Genomic DNA, 15458 nt, shown 5'->3' with positions numbered 1-15458 from the left:
AGAACACTGCGGATGAGGCGGTAAATGGAGCAACATCGACAGCGACATCAACGCTACTAACAGTTCACCTCTATTTTCCATTAAAAAGTCAGTCCAATGCCACACCTTCAACTAAGAGTTACCAATTCTTGTTGTGTCAACTCCTGAAGGCTTCACTGCATGACCTCTCACCTCACCTGGTTAAACTTGCTCTGTCTGCCTCTGAACAACAAAAGGGACCAAAGATGTAAAAGTCCGTGTGGGTTTTCTCCCTTCGGTATACTGCAACAGTATCCAGTAGAATCTTTAATACGTGGATACTCCACATCAACCCTGGGAGACTGATCACCCTCTCTCCCAATTTCTGGAGGTTTCAGTCCTACAGATTTAAAAGCCACATTTTATCTTAAAAATTAATTTTCAGGATGTTGCCAATGTTGGCAAGGTAGAGTCTAGAGTGTGGTGCTAGAAAAGCACAGCAGGTCAAAATAAGATTCCTGATGAAGGGCTTATGCCCAAAACTCGATTCTCCTGCTAGTTGGATGCTACCTGATCTGCTGTGCTTTTCCAGCACAACACTCTCGACTCTGATCTCCAGCATCTGCAGTGTTCACTTTCTCCCAGACTGGTTAAGGACAGTGGATTTCTTTCCCAAAGGTCATTGGAACTTCAGTGTCTGATTGCATTGTACTATCTCTGAGATCCCATCACTGCAGTAGAAATCAAACTCAATATTCACAACCTTTCCACACATCACACAGCTTGATCTCTTGTTAAACTAGCATTACCGAGTCAGCCATTTTGAAAACAGCTGGCCCATAATGCACTTGACATCATATCACAAGAGTATGAAAAAAGATTCAGGCAAAACATCAAAGGTTTATGTTTGAATGATTCCTTATGTTGTTATTTTCCTTAAGTGTAAATTTCAATATTTACATCACAGTGTCACAATCAGGACGATTTTATTTTAATTCGCTCCTGGGATGTAGCAGCACTGGCTAAGCCAGCATTTATTGCCCAACCCTTTTAACCCAGAGGGCAGTCAAGAGTCAACGACATCACTGTAGGTCTGAAGTCACACATAGGCCTGGCCAGGTAAAGACAAAAGATTTCCTTCCCTCAAGGATATTAGTGAATTGGAAGCACTTGAACGATCAATCTACAGTGATGCTTTTCAGACTTAGAAATGATCAGAAGAATGGAAACAAGCCATTTGATCCTACAACCCATATATCACTGTTCATGCTCCACGTGATCTCTAACCATTCCCCAACCGAAGCCTCCTTATCTAACCTCATCAAATGCTCGTCTTAGGTACAAGTCCTTTTCCAGAGAGTTCAGCACAACTGATACTGCAGTGCAGTACTGAAAGGATGCAGCAGTGTGGAGGTACTGCCCTGAAGGTGGGATGAAAAATCTCCACTCTGTTTCTTTCAAGTGGACCCAAAAGAATCTATGGTATTCTTTTGAAGAAGAGCAGGGGAATTCTCCTTATTTGATTCTCAGTTGGTATCACAGTTGATTATCTGATCATTTCCATATTGTTGTTGTCTATTGGGTTTCCAATCACTACATTTCAGAATATAGTTAACTGTGAAGCACTTTGGGATATCTAATGGTGATGAACAAACAATATGTAAGTGCACAAATTTCTTCTTAACATATCTTGGCCATTTCTTCCTCCTTCAAGTATCTATCAAGTTTCCTCTTGCATAAACTATTTGCTTCAACCACTTCCTGTGGTAGCAAATTTCCACATCACTCTCTGTGTGAAGAAATTCCTCTTGGATTTATTAGTGACTGTCTACATTTACATTGCTTTGTTCTGGTCTTGTATGCAATTACAAACATATTTTCTAAGTCTAAGCTAAAACCTCTCATCATGTTGAGGAATTCTATCTCTGCATCTCTCAGTCTTCTGAGAAAAAGCCCCAAGTTAGTTCAATCTTTTTTGATGGGTGCTACCATATCCTTTTTCTTATATGGCAAATAGAGCAGTACTCAGGGCTTCTTCCCAGCCTCATTTCACACTAATCACACAACCGGAGAGTTGGACTCTCTGGAGACCCAAAACAGTTGACATGGCAACACCATGGAAATAACAGACACTGCTGTTGAAGTAACATCAGAAGCAATATCGAAAGAGCTATTCCTCCTTATTAAAGTTTCCATGATTTATGAAGAAATAAAACTAAGAAATAAGAGAAGACCATTCCTCCTACTCCCTCAAGGCTACTCCACCATTCAGTTAGATCATGTCTGATTTCATCTTTGCCTCAGTGTCGCTTTTCCACCTATTACCCAAACCCTGATTCCCCGATAGTAATCTGTCTACCTCAGTTTAGAATGTAACCTCTACAGCTGTCTGTGTAGAAAATTCCAAAGATACCCAACCGTCTGAGAGAGGATACTCTTCAACTCCATCCTAAATGAGCAACCTTTTGCTCTGAAATCATCCCCCTAGGAGAGAGGCACCTGTTCAGCATCTCCACTGTCAAGCCTCCTTATAACATTATCATATGATATACCTACATTATTCAGTGTACTTGCCGCTTAATGTATTTACACACGGCAAAATCCACTGTTTAACTTGTTTAAGCTTTCTGTCCTGCTGTTTAAGTAGGTACTAATAGCAATTTTGGGACAATCAATGGGAGATAGTAGTAATGTGACTATGATAGTAATCCAGAACACAGGCTCGTGTTCTGGGGACATGGAATCAAATCCTACTATGGCAAACGTGAAATTTGAGTTCAATCAAAGTCTGGAATTACAAGCTGACTGTAAGTAGCCATTATTATGCATATCTATCTGGTACACTAATGGCCTTTATGAAAGATCATCTCCCAAGAAGGTGGTCGTGGTGAGCAGCCTTCTTGAATCATTGCAGTCTCTGCATGGTATAGGAACATGACGCAGGAGGGAGTTCCAAGAATTTGACTCTGCAACACTGAAGGAAAGGTGATTGTATCGTGAGTGGCTTGGAGGGGAACTTGCAGGTAGTGGTTTTCCCATGTATCTACTGTCCTTGTCCTTCTAGATGGTAGAGGTCGAAGCTTCAGGTCACATTAAACTGTTGCTTGTGCAAGCTTCTTGTGTGCAGATTGGTTTTTCCAATTTCAAGAATAGCTGCACACCAGAATTGGTTGTGAAGCATTTTGGGATATCTTGAGGATGTGAAAGGCACTATATAAATGTAAATCTTCCTTTTTATGAGATTAGATTACTTACAGTGTGGAAACAGGTTCTTTGGCCCAACAAGTCCACACCGAACCTCCGAAGAGCAATGCACACAGACCCATCCCCCTACATTTACCCCTTCACCTAACACTACGTGCAATTTAGCATGGCCATTTCCCCTTTCTGCACATTTTTGGACTGTGGGAGGAAACCGGAGCACCCGGAGGAAACTCATGCAGACACGGGGAGAAAGTGCAAACTCCACATAGATAGTTGCCTGAGGCGGGAATTGAACCTGGGTCTCTCGCGCTGTGAGGCAGCAGTGCGAACCACTGTGCCACCATGCCACCCACGTGTAGAGAGGGGCATTTCGAGAGGGGCATTTCAAGAGTGACAAATACCAGTGGTGGCATAGGGTACACTGTACAGGATGCCATGTTTGAAAACACTGGGTAAGAGTGAAAACTCCCCAGCTCCTGCTGGGCATTTTAAAATCAAGCTTCAGTTTCTCTTCAGAGTCAGCTTTAACCTTGGCCAACAGTGTGAAATGGGACAATACTGGGTCAGTTGCCGAGAAACAATCCACCCCATGCCCATCTCCACCTCGCCTTTCCCCAAGATGAACAGGTAGAAGATAGTTTGGGGCAGTGGGGTCAGCTGAATCTAAATGGAACATGATCATGAGTAGGCCATTCTATCCCTCGAGCAGTTCCACCATTGAATGAGATCATGGTTAATCTGTGGCCTAAATTCATACACCTGCTTTTGGCCCATATCCCATATTACTTTTGCTTAATAAAAGATAATTTGATCCAGCATCCACTGTCAGAGTCCCAAACTACTACTACCCTTTGTGTGTAGAAGTGTTTCCTAACATCTCTCCTAAATGGTCTGGCCTTAGTTCTCAGACTATGCCCCCTAGTTCTCGAACCGCCAACCAATGTAAACAGTTTACCTAACTTGTCTTTGTTTTTGCTTTACTTTATCGTTGAGTTAAAATTGCACTCCTAGTTTAGCATGTAGCAGACGAGAGCAGAGTGAGTGTCTGAGCACGTAGATACAGAAACTCTTTCTTGGCTGGGAGGACAAGATTTATAGTCCGTGATGTTAACTGGGCTATAGCCTAGTCAATACTTTGCCTACTAGCTATTTGGGATTGATTGCTACAGAATAAACTGCAGCCTTGAAATAAGATCTGGTGAGACATGAGATAATATAACAAATTTAAAGGTGCTCCTGGAAGGAACAGGCGAGGAGCAGCAATCAGAATTGGAGAGAGAATATGTTGAATTATCAATTTGTGAGCAGGAAGCAGAATTAGATGAGCAATCTGCACATCTCCATCTAAACCTCCTTCTGCACTATCTCCATAGCAACAGTCAGCCTGAGCCTGCTCCTGATAAACAATGCTTGCAGACTGAGCTCTTGTAGATAACTACACAGCTCCCTATCTCTGTCATATCCAATCTTCTCACTTCATCAATTTCCAACCTAGTCATTTCCACCTTAACCCCTTCATGAACCAAGGAGAGGCAGTGCATAGTGGTAATGTCACTGGACTAGGAATCCAGAATCCCAGGTTAATATTCTGGGGAAATGGTTTCAAAATTTGAATTCAATAAAAATCTGGAATTAAAGCTGGCTTAAAGGCAACTGTATAACGACTAATGATTGTTGTCAAAATCCATCTGGTTCATAATGGCCTAAATGTGACTCCAGATCCACAGCAATATGGTTGGTTCTGAACTGCCCTCTGGACAATTAAGGTTGGACAACAAATGCTGACCGAACCAGTGACACCCACATCTCAAGAATGAATGGAAATAAAAGCTGCTTCTTAGTTGGACCAGTGTGTGGGTGACTGTTGAGAATGTTGAAGGGGTGAAAGTTACAGCCTCAATATTAATTTCCACATAATGGGCAGAAAAGACTTGGGATTAAGGGGATGTGACATGCCCCACCTTCCCATACACACACGTCTGCCTGACCCCATTAGCTGTTTTACAGCACCAAACATCAGAGAGACTTGATTGTCCATTCTTCCCCCACCCCTCTTAATCAGTTTGTCCTTGTCTTCCTGGTTGCAATCCTGCTGCTAATCTACAAACAGTTAATTCCACAGTTTCTGCCTCCCTCTATCACCTGTTCACTCATCACTCAGTCATTCAGAGGGAACTGTCTTCATCCACTCACTTTGTCAAATCAACAAAAGGTGAGAAAATGCAGAGCACGCACATCACCAACCACATTCATCCCAACTTGGGTAGATCCCGTGATTGGAGATCCAAACTCAGGTTGGACTGGAAAAGAGCTCCTGCCCTTTTTGCTCACTGGAATAAGACCATTAGACATAGGAGCGGAAGTAAGGCTATTTGGCCCATTGAGTCCACTCTGCCATTCAATCATGGCTGATGGGCATTTCAATGCAACGTACCCACACTCTCCCTGTATCCCTTATTCCTTGCAAGATTAAGAATTTACAACCTCTGCCTTGAAGACATTCAATGTCCTGGCCTCCACTGCGCTCTGTGGCAATGAATTCCACAGGCCTACCACTCTCTAGCTGAAGAAATGTGACCAACTGGAAGCCTCAGACTCTATCCAAACAAAAATATGGGTTAGCGAGTTTTGAGAAGATTTGTAGCTCGGTTGAGGTTCTGGATGTAGGTTTACTTGCTGAGCTGGAAGGTTCATTTTCAGACATTTCGTCATCATACTAAGTAACATCTTCAGTTAGCCTCTGGACGAAGCACTGCTGCTGATTCTTGCTTTCTATTTGTATGTTTGGGTTTCTTTGGGTTGGTGATGTCAGTTCTCAGGGTAAAGCCCCCTGAGAAAAAGAACAGGAAATGACATAATCAACCCAAAGAAACCCAAACATATAAATAGAAAGCAGGAATCATCAGCAGTGCTTTGTCCGGAGGGTCACTGAAGATGTTACCCAGAATGGTGACAAAACGTCTGAAAATGAACCTTCCAGCTCAGCGAGCAAACCTACATCCACAAACATGCGTCTATAACACAATACCACCTCAATGTAGCCCCCTTGATAGTAAAGGCCAGAAAGAAGAGTTGGGGGGAGGCCAGAGGCCAATGCTGTTCTGGGGGTTAGTACAACCAGTCATTGGACAAAAAGAAGGCAAGCCATCTCACGCTGAATTGACCAGAACCAATCTGTGAGAGTTTGATTTTGATATTGCTGATTCATCCACATGTTTGGGAGCACTGCTGTGATCAACTGTCTAATTAACATTGTCCATCTGGAACCTCTAAAAGTCGTTACTCATTCCTGGCCACCTCTGAGTCACCCCCTTCCTGCTAAAATCCACTCAGATCTAAACTAGGTGTCAGCCAAACAAGACAGCTGAATCTAACCATGTCTCCAACTCTTATTAGCTTTATCCTTTCCTCAAAAAACTCCTGATGCTGAGCTTTTTGAGGATAGGATAAAAGGAAGATTTGCATTGACATAACACCTTTCATAACCTCAGGCTTAGCCCAAAACACTTTACAACCAGTGAATAATTTCTGAAGTATAGCAGTATTGTAATGTTGAATACACGAACAATTAGTACATAGCAAGATCTCAGTAGCTGCACTTTGAAAATGATATGTTTCCATGATGCTAAGTGAGCGATAAACACTGGTCAGGGCAATCATGTGAAACTCCTCTGCTCTCCTTGAAAATAGTGCTATGTCCATCCAAGGGGTCAGACTGAGTATCACTTTTATGCCACATCCCCAAGATAGCACCTCACATTACAGCACTCCCTCAGCACTGCACTGAGAGCATCATTTCCAGAGTAAGATTTGAACCCATATCCTTTTGGCTTTAAGGCAGGAGTGCTACTAATTAAGTTATTGAGAAGGCAAGTGGGTGATGTGTACCAAATACACTTTATGACAATGTTCTGAAACTTTGTACAATGCTCACACACACTCAGATGGCTGCACACCCTCCAGCATGTAACCTACAAACCCAACAAGCCAAGACAGCTGCCTAATTACAGATCTTGCAATAACTGAGATGTAGTAGCAATTTTGCCCATGAGGAGGTTCCGTTGGATGGTGAAGTTATCAGTTTGAAATCCAGTGCTGAAAATGTTTGTTTGGACTGATTCACACGCAAATTACAGATTGAAAAAAAACACTGCTCAGAATCCTGCAAAGATCAATTTTCCATCAGCAAAGGTCACTGACCATAGCAATCACTTTAAAATTTTTAGTCAATGGGATTGGAACAGTAAGGAACAGCTATGTACCGATTAAACCTCATACTTGTCTAAGGGGATGGTGCTCTGAACAGAACAGTGCACCAGCCCAGACACATGCATCACACTCAGACACACACACACTGCCTTTAGTAACCTCACCCCCCCCCCCCCCCCCAAACACACACACGCACCCATACACAGAGCCCCTCACACACACTGTCCCACGCACCCACACTCACCACCCCACCCAGACAATCAACACCCTGTACCTGCACACACTTCATCACACACCATTCACCACTCCACCTACAGACTCTCACACTCAACCCTATTTCAAACATAGCATCCCACACACTCTGCTTCACATACCCACACTCATCACCCAACCCACACCCACATACATGCCATTCCAAATATCACACCACTCTTCACACACACACCCATCCTACACCCACACAGTCATCACCCCACAAGCACACAACATCCCAAATACACTATTCCACATACACACTGCCTACATCATCCCACACACCCGCAAACACAACCCACACACCCACCCCATACACTCTGACATATTCATTTAAACGTACCTTCACACACATATGTACCATCTATACCCTCACAGACACCTAGATAGGGCCTGAGACAGGTACTAATTACTGAGTCTGGGGCTCTCACCAGGGTCTTAAGAGCTCTGTCCTTGGGACTGGTTACCACTTTACACAATCACCTGCACAGCCCCACACACTCTTTCTCTCACTCATTCATCTGCGCACACTCATCCCCACATTCACACAACAACCTCACACACTTACTCACCAGCATATACAAAGCGTCCAATACACGGCAAGGCAAAGCATCCCCCAAGTTCCCCACACACACTCACAAAACCCTCACACAATACACATCACAGCCTCTCATAGCACACTGCACAAACACTACACCATTTGCTCACTACACAGGCACACACACTTTCAGATAAATCCTCTCATGTAAAATTATTAAAACTATCCTTACAAAATCATCTATAGTTTGTAATTTTTTAAAAACTGCATGATAAACAATCCTAGCATAAACATGTGTAGAAGCTGTCCAGAGATCTCTCCACAGCCTTGAGCCAAAATTGTGCCAAAAGGTGAAGAGAACTGCAAAATGGCCATTCTAAAGGTTGACCTGAAATCAAATTTCAGCCATGAAGTTGACGATGCAGATGTTAGACTGTGCTGTCACTGAGATGGCGGCTGGCTGGAGTGTGTATTTAAGAATCCTGGAGAGGAAGAGGAAACTGAAATTCTCTCGTATATCAATATGTTTTTAATAAAGGAACAGGAGTAAGAATGGAAACACTACCTTTTGTGTTTTCTTTAAAGTTCAACCTTTGACAGGTGTACTGCATTAAGAGGTGTACTTGAATCTAGGCCACCTGGTGCAGAGGTAGGGACACTATCACTGTGCCACAAGAGCTCCAGTGACTTAGGCCTCCTTGCTCAGAAGCAGGGACACCAGCACATCAACATAAGAGGACCAGCTTCTGTTTTAGCTCCTGCATCCTTTTTGGATACAGACAACACTTCCACCTATTACTAATCCATTGATATGTTCTCAGCGTTCATTAGCTTCCCTCACAAGGATCATCACAATGGCACCACTTTTGGACAGGTTAAGCCTCAAAGCTGAATGATCCAGGGTTGCCCATGGGGTGGGCACGAGATGGTCATTTGGAACGTCACTGTGGGCGATTCCCTCCAGGAGAGGAATCTGGTAGAGAAAAAGTGAAAGAATAAAGTCTTTAATATCTGAAAATGCCCTGGAGTTGGACACTAACCATTTAGATAAACTATCATTAAACTGCGGCACCATGAGGAGATCCAAGATGGCGGTGATCCAGTAGGTCTGCCCTGCTGGGCTCTGCCGAAAAACCAAGACAAAGTCGTGCATTTACCCTCCCTTTTTACCCTTTGTGGTTTTAGACCACCTAGAACTGCTATTTATAGTTTCAGTTGTGATGCAAATCGCTGGCTTTAGACCGCTAGAACTGCTATTTATTAGTTTAAGTGCTTTTTTTGCAAAGAAACAAAAATGACGAAGGGAAAGCGACCGCGAGGATTGCAACAAGCAGGATACAACCCTGCAGTACAGGATGCAGCCGTGGCATCGGCCTCCACAAATGCTCCTGGGGACTTACCTGTGGAGCAGAGCCTGGTCTTGGAGTTTGTGAAACTCTGAGAGAAGATCGATTCAGCGATGGAGGAGACCAGCGCCAGGCTTGAATCAATCTCGGCCGTGCTGCAGAAGCATGACGAGGAGATCCAGTGTCTCAGGTGGCATATTGTGGAGGTGGAGCAGCGGGCCACGGCTTCCAAAACCACAGTGGAATCTTCAGAGGGCAGGGTCCAGGCCCTGGAATGGCAGGTACAGGCAGGTCAAGCAGATCCTGGCCTGTGCCCGAAACGTCGAATCTCCTGTTCCCTGGATGCTGCCTGACCTGCTGTGCTGTTCCAGCAATAAAGTTTCAACTTTGATCTCCAGCATCTGCAGACCTCACTTTCTCCTCAAGCAGATCAACAACCTCAGAAATTGAGGCTGTCAGAAGAATAATCTCTTGTTCAGGCTGCCAGAGCAGGAAGAGGGAGGCCAGCTGATCGGCTTTTTGGAGCAATGGTTCCCACAGTTTTTGAAGCTGGAAGTCGGGGTGCACTGGGTGCGGGTCAAGCAGGCCCACCATGTCGCAGTACGCAGGCCCGGGTTGGACCAGCTCTCCCGCCTGGTCCTAGTGCGACTCCAGCACTATAGAGACAAGCAAATGGTGCTGGAAGTTTCTAGGGCACTGGGGAAGGACCCACAGGCTCTGATATATAAAGGATCAAAAATTATGTATGTTCTTTCAAGACTTTTTTGCGACCATGATCCGTAAGAGGAAAGACTTTGATGAGGTTAAAAAGGAAGCTGAAGGACTTGAATATTCAGTTCTTTGTAAGATTTCCGGCAGTAATATATTTCAGCCATGGAGGGTCCGTTTTTAATTATGACTCATCAGAAAAGGCAAAGGACTTCCTGGACACCTTAAAATAGACTGGCTGGCTCAAATAATATGGACAATCGTGTTTGCTTTGTTTTTTTTTCTGTAGTTTGCCTGGTTTATCTGTTTTGTCTTTTTAATGTGTGAGAGTCTCCTTTTTTTCCTCTTTCTTTCTCTCTCCTCCCTTCTTTGTCCCCTCCTGTTATCCTTTGCTCTTTTATCATTCCCTTTGCGTTTCTCTTTCTTAGTAGTTGGGTTGAATGCACACTTTTAATTTTCTTGTTGTAAGACGTGTGTTTTTTTTGTATTTTGTTTTGTCTGGGTTTGGGGCAGCTAGAAGGAGCCATAGAGGGGTGAGTGGGTAGTATGAGCACCCCTGTGGGCGAGGGGGAAAGTCTCTTTTTTGTGTTATATGTTGGTTCATTTTAGAAGCAGTTGTTAGAAGTTTTGATTTGGTAGATTTTGTAGTTGTATTTTCAAGTTTATACAAACTGTTTACTGTTTTCACTCAGCGCACTGTAAATGGGTTCTTTCTCCCGGGGGGTCACGGGCTGCTCCAGATGGCTATGGCTAACCGCTTGTTTAAATGGTGCACCTGGAACATTAAAGGGAGTCATTCACCAAATAAGAGAAAAAAGATAGTTTCAAGCCTTAGAAAGGAAAAGGTCGATGTAGCCTTGCTGCAAGAAACACATCTAACCAATAAGAAACACTTAAAGTTACAGCAGGGAGGGTTCAGCCGGGTGTTTTTTTAATTCTTTAATCATCCTTTTTTCTAAGGCTTGAAACTATCTTTTTTCTCTTAGTTGGTGAATGACTCCCTTTAATGTTCCAGGTGCACCATTTAAACAAGCAGTTAGCCATAGCCTTCTAAAGCAGCTCGTGACCCCCCGAGAGAAAGAACCCCATTTACAGTGCGCTGAGTGAAAACAGTAAACAGTTTGTATAAACTTGAAAATACAATTACAAAATCTACCAAATCAAAATTTCTAACAACTGCTTCTAAAATGAACCAACATATAACACAAAAAAGAGACATTCCCCCTTGCCCACAGGGGTGCTCATACTACCCACTCACACCTCTATGGCTCTTTCTAGCTGCCCCAAACCCAGACAAAACAAAATACAAAAAAAAACACGTGTCTTACAACAAGAAAATTAAAAGTGTGCATTCAACCCAACTACTAAGAAAGAGAAACGCAAAGGGAATGATAAAAGAGCAAAGGATAACAGGAGGGGAGAAAGAAGGGAGAGGAGAGAGAAAGAAAGAGGAAAAAAAGGAGACTCCCACATATTAAAAAGACAAAACAGATAGATTGTGAGACCAAATTAAGGATGAATATGGGTGGTTTCTGATCCTTAAAGTTTTAATACATGGACAGGAATATGGGATCTTGAATGTATATTACCCCGGCACACCCCTTCAAATTTTTAACAGATGTGGATAGGATGCCTAGCAGTCTCGTGGGTATATCCCCCCCAATCCAGGCAGCTGGTGGACCTGCACAAGGAACTGGGGTTGGTGGATGTGGGGAGATGGCTGCACCTGAGGATAGGGACTTCAATTTTTTTTCTTACCCACATAAGTGATATACCAGGATTGACATGTTTTTTGCCCCATTGGACTTTTTGAATTCAGTGCTGTCCTACAGAATTGGGAACATAGCCATTTCTGATCATGCGGCAGTGTACATGGAGGTTAAGGCCGGTGGCGATGGGACAGGCTCGCGGCACTGGCGCATGCATTTCCTCCTGAAGGATAGCAAGTTCATTGAGTATTTTTCACAGGAATTTAAAATTTTTTGGGACATTATTTCTGGTACGGCCAGTAATCCGTCGGTGCTCTGGGAGACTGCCAAGACCTATGCAAGAGATTTGATTATTTCTTACTCAGCAACTTGGAAGTGACAGAAAGGGGAGCAGCAGTGTATGCTTGAGACTCGGCTGAAGGCAGCCGCAACAGCATATTTTGACAGACTATCTGTAACTAAGTTGCAGTGGATTACAGCTGCCTGGGCTGCTCTAAACGATGCACTTACCCAGACAGTAAAAAGCGAGATTTCCTTTGCGAAACAGAGGTTATTTGAGTATGGTGATAAATCAAGTAGATATTTGGCAAACTTTACCAGAAAGAAGATCCCCCCCCCCCCCCCCACCCCAATCTTTCACAGCCATTAGAGAGTTTGCTGGTACTATCACCTGTAATCCCAAGAAGAATAATGCAGTATTCAGGAAGTACTACTCTGAGTTGTACTGGTCAGAGGGATGTGAGGACAAATTGGCAAAGTGGAGTCCTTTTATCTGACTTTGGACCTCCCAGGTGTAACTTTAGAGCAGGCGTCTCTTTTGAATGCCCCTCTGACAATCCAAGAGATACAGGAGGTGGTGAGGCAGCTCCAGAGTGGTAAAATGCCCGGCCCAGATGGACTTAAGGAATTCATAGACATGCTGGCCAGGCCATTGTTGGATATGTACAATTATTCGTTCAGTCAGGACTGCCTCCCATCCTCTTTGAGAGAAGCAAATATTTCTCTAATTCTCAAAAGAGGGAAAGCCCTAGAGGATTGAACTTCGTATATATCGTTATTAAATGTGGACTTTACAATTTTGTCAAAAATTGAGGCTGGAGAATGTCTTGCCCTTCATTGTAAGAGAGGACCAGACAGATTTTATTAGGGGTCGCAGGTCCTCTAGTAATATTAAGAGAGTGCATAAATGGTTCAGGTGTGCCAGCAAGGGTTGATTCCGGGCTTGGTAGTCTCCCTGGATGCAGAGAAAGCGTTTGACTGGGTGGAGTGGCCTTGGAGATGTCTTTGACAGGTGGGTGGCAGTGTTTTATAGTGACCCTAAAGCAGCAGTTTTCACTAATGGTATAAGGTCTGACAATTTTAGTATTGGCAGAGGCAGCTGACAATGGTGCCCCCTCTCACCATTGCTATTTACATTGGTGATTGAGCCGTTGGCAGAGACCATCCAGAAGGACCCCGATATAACTGCCCTGGAGGTAGGATCAGGGAGGCCTAAGACCACACTTTATGCAAGGAAGTTCTTCTCTTTCTAACTAACCTGACAATATCTGTGCCCCATTTAATGCAAGTGATTAATTTATTTGGCTCTTTCTTGGAATATAAAATCAATTTTATGAAATTGGAGGCCATGCTTGTCGGGGGTCTTACTAGAGTACCCAACCTTGGAGGTGGAATCTGATTCCCTTTCAGATGGTCACAGGGAGGTTTCTTGTGTTTAGGCATTTTTATCACCCCGACCTTTGATCAATTATATAAAGCTAACTTTGTGCACTTGCTAGAGAAGATAGGACCTTCGGCGTTGGGAGGATCTTCTGATATCCTGGTTGGGTAGAATAGCTCTGGTTAAAATGAATGTTCTTTCTCGTTTATTATATCCGATTCCAATGCTCCCTTTGATGCTGTTCAGGCAGGTGCTACAGAGTTGGCTCGGCTCTTTTATCTGATGTCACTGGCAGCCTCTTATTAAGCCTGCCAAATTGCAGCTTCCGCAGGGGATGGGGTTGTGGATTTTCCAGAGTTTAAAAAAACAACTAAGTTGCCTACTATCCAATGTGGCTGATTGGGCTTGCCAGGACCTGTAGTCATCTGGATGGACATCAACGCCTCCCAGGCAAAATGTCCCCCTCATTTACCTGTTGTTCATGGACAAGATGAGGACTGTTATAGAACATTGCAGAAATCCAATTGTCCTTAACACAGCTTAAGAATGGAGAATGATGCAAGAAAGTGAGGACAATTTACATAAACTTACCCATTTACTCCCCATAGTAGGATTGGTAGGATTCGGCCAGGATTGATGGATTCCAGCTGTTGGCTCTGGGAGTCCAGAGGAGTTTCCTGTTTCAGAGACTTATTTGATGGGGAGGTCATGATGTCATTCGAGCAGCTGAGCCAGAAATATGACATATCTAGCAGGAACCTCTTTCGTTACTTTCAGATTAGGGACTTTATACAGAAAAAGACTACATTAATAGTTAGTCCCTATAAGCCGGATATGGAAAGGAGAGTGCTTCGGTCCATGTGCACTCTCTTGGTCAGCACCCTCCATCAATTATTAGGAGGTAGTGTCTCGAAGGACATCGAGGGGCTGTGTAGAATTTAGGCTCAGGAATTGGGGATGAAGATCTCACCAGAGGAGTGGGAGGATATTTTGGAGAACGTAAGGAAGATTTTGATTTGCAATCGGACGCAGACTATGCAATTGAAGGTACTCCACAGGGTTTATTCAGCACCGGGATGGCTTGCGAAATTTAAGACAGGAGCATCCCCAATGTGCCCCAAATGTAAATAGATGTTGGTACTCTTACTCATTGCTTGTGGTCATGCCACAAGCTTCGTAGGTATTGGGCGCTATAGCAAGTGTTTTGGAAGGGGTCTTGGGAACTGAGGTCAAGGTAGATCCAGTGTCCATCCTCTTGGGTTCGCCGAAGCTCCCCTCTTTGGATGTGCATGGAAAGAAATTGTTTAGTATTCTTTCATTTTGTGCGAGGAAGAACATTCTGATGAGCTGGGTGTCAGAAATCCCCCAGGACCCTCAGGGTGGCGTAGGTTAGTTCTGGAGCACATCCCCCTGGACTTCCTTACAAGTATGGTGCACCAGAAAATGGAACTTTTTTACAGGACGTGGCGCCACTTTTTGAATCATATACAGAGGAACCTCAATTATCCAAACGAGATGGGCGGGCACTGTTTTGTTCGGATAATTGATTATTCGGTTAATCGACTAAATGCCTTTCCTCTGGGACTTGGAGTTTTGTATTAAGTCTGCTCCCTGTTCAGGAGACTAGCAGCAGCACAGCGCACACGAGCCTTCGTCTGCCCCCCACCCCGTCCAACACTGTCCCCGGCTGCCCCACTCCCATCAGCCCCCTCTGTCCCCCCACAGCACTGCTTCCTGCCAGACCCCAACACTGTCCCCGTCTGCCCCCAACCTCCCCATCTGCCCCCAACACCGCGCCCCCTCCCATCCGCCCACTCCTCCCCCCTTCTGTCCCTGCCCTCTCTCTGGGGCAGCCAGACTGGACACCAACAAGA

The 15458-nt window shown here is 44.2% G+C and overlaps 1 protein-coding gene across 4 annotated transcripts in view; it reads right to left on the bottom strand.

The window, feature by feature from the left end:
- LOC122562558 (small G protein signaling modulator 1-like) overlaps nt 1-15458 on the bottom strand; it is a 197495-nt gene that overhangs the window by 76376 nt on the left and 105661 nt on the right. Inside the window, exon 1 of one of the 4 annotated variants that reach the window (XM_087999923.1) lies at nt 106-166. The exons of the other annotated variants lie outside the window; for them this stretch is intronic. The gene's annotated coding sequence lies outside the window, so the exon portion shown is untranslated. Of the gene's footprint in view, nt 1-105; nt 167-15458 lie in introns of those variants that run through there. 4 annotated transcript variants of the gene reach the window in all.

Source organism: Chiloscyllium plagiosum, unplaced genomic scaffold, assembly GCF_037043375.1.
Source record: "Chiloscyllium plagiosum isolate Xiang-an unplaced genomic scaffold, Cpla_swu_hap1 HiC_scaffold_24, whole genome shotgun sequence".
Classification (NCBI taxonomy): domain Eukaryota; kingdom Metazoa; phylum Chordata; class Chondrichthyes; order Orectolobiformes; family Hemiscylliidae; genus Chiloscyllium; species Chiloscyllium plagiosum.
Note: the sequence above shows the minus strand (reverse complement) of the source record. Positions and strands in the feature narration are given on the sequence as shown.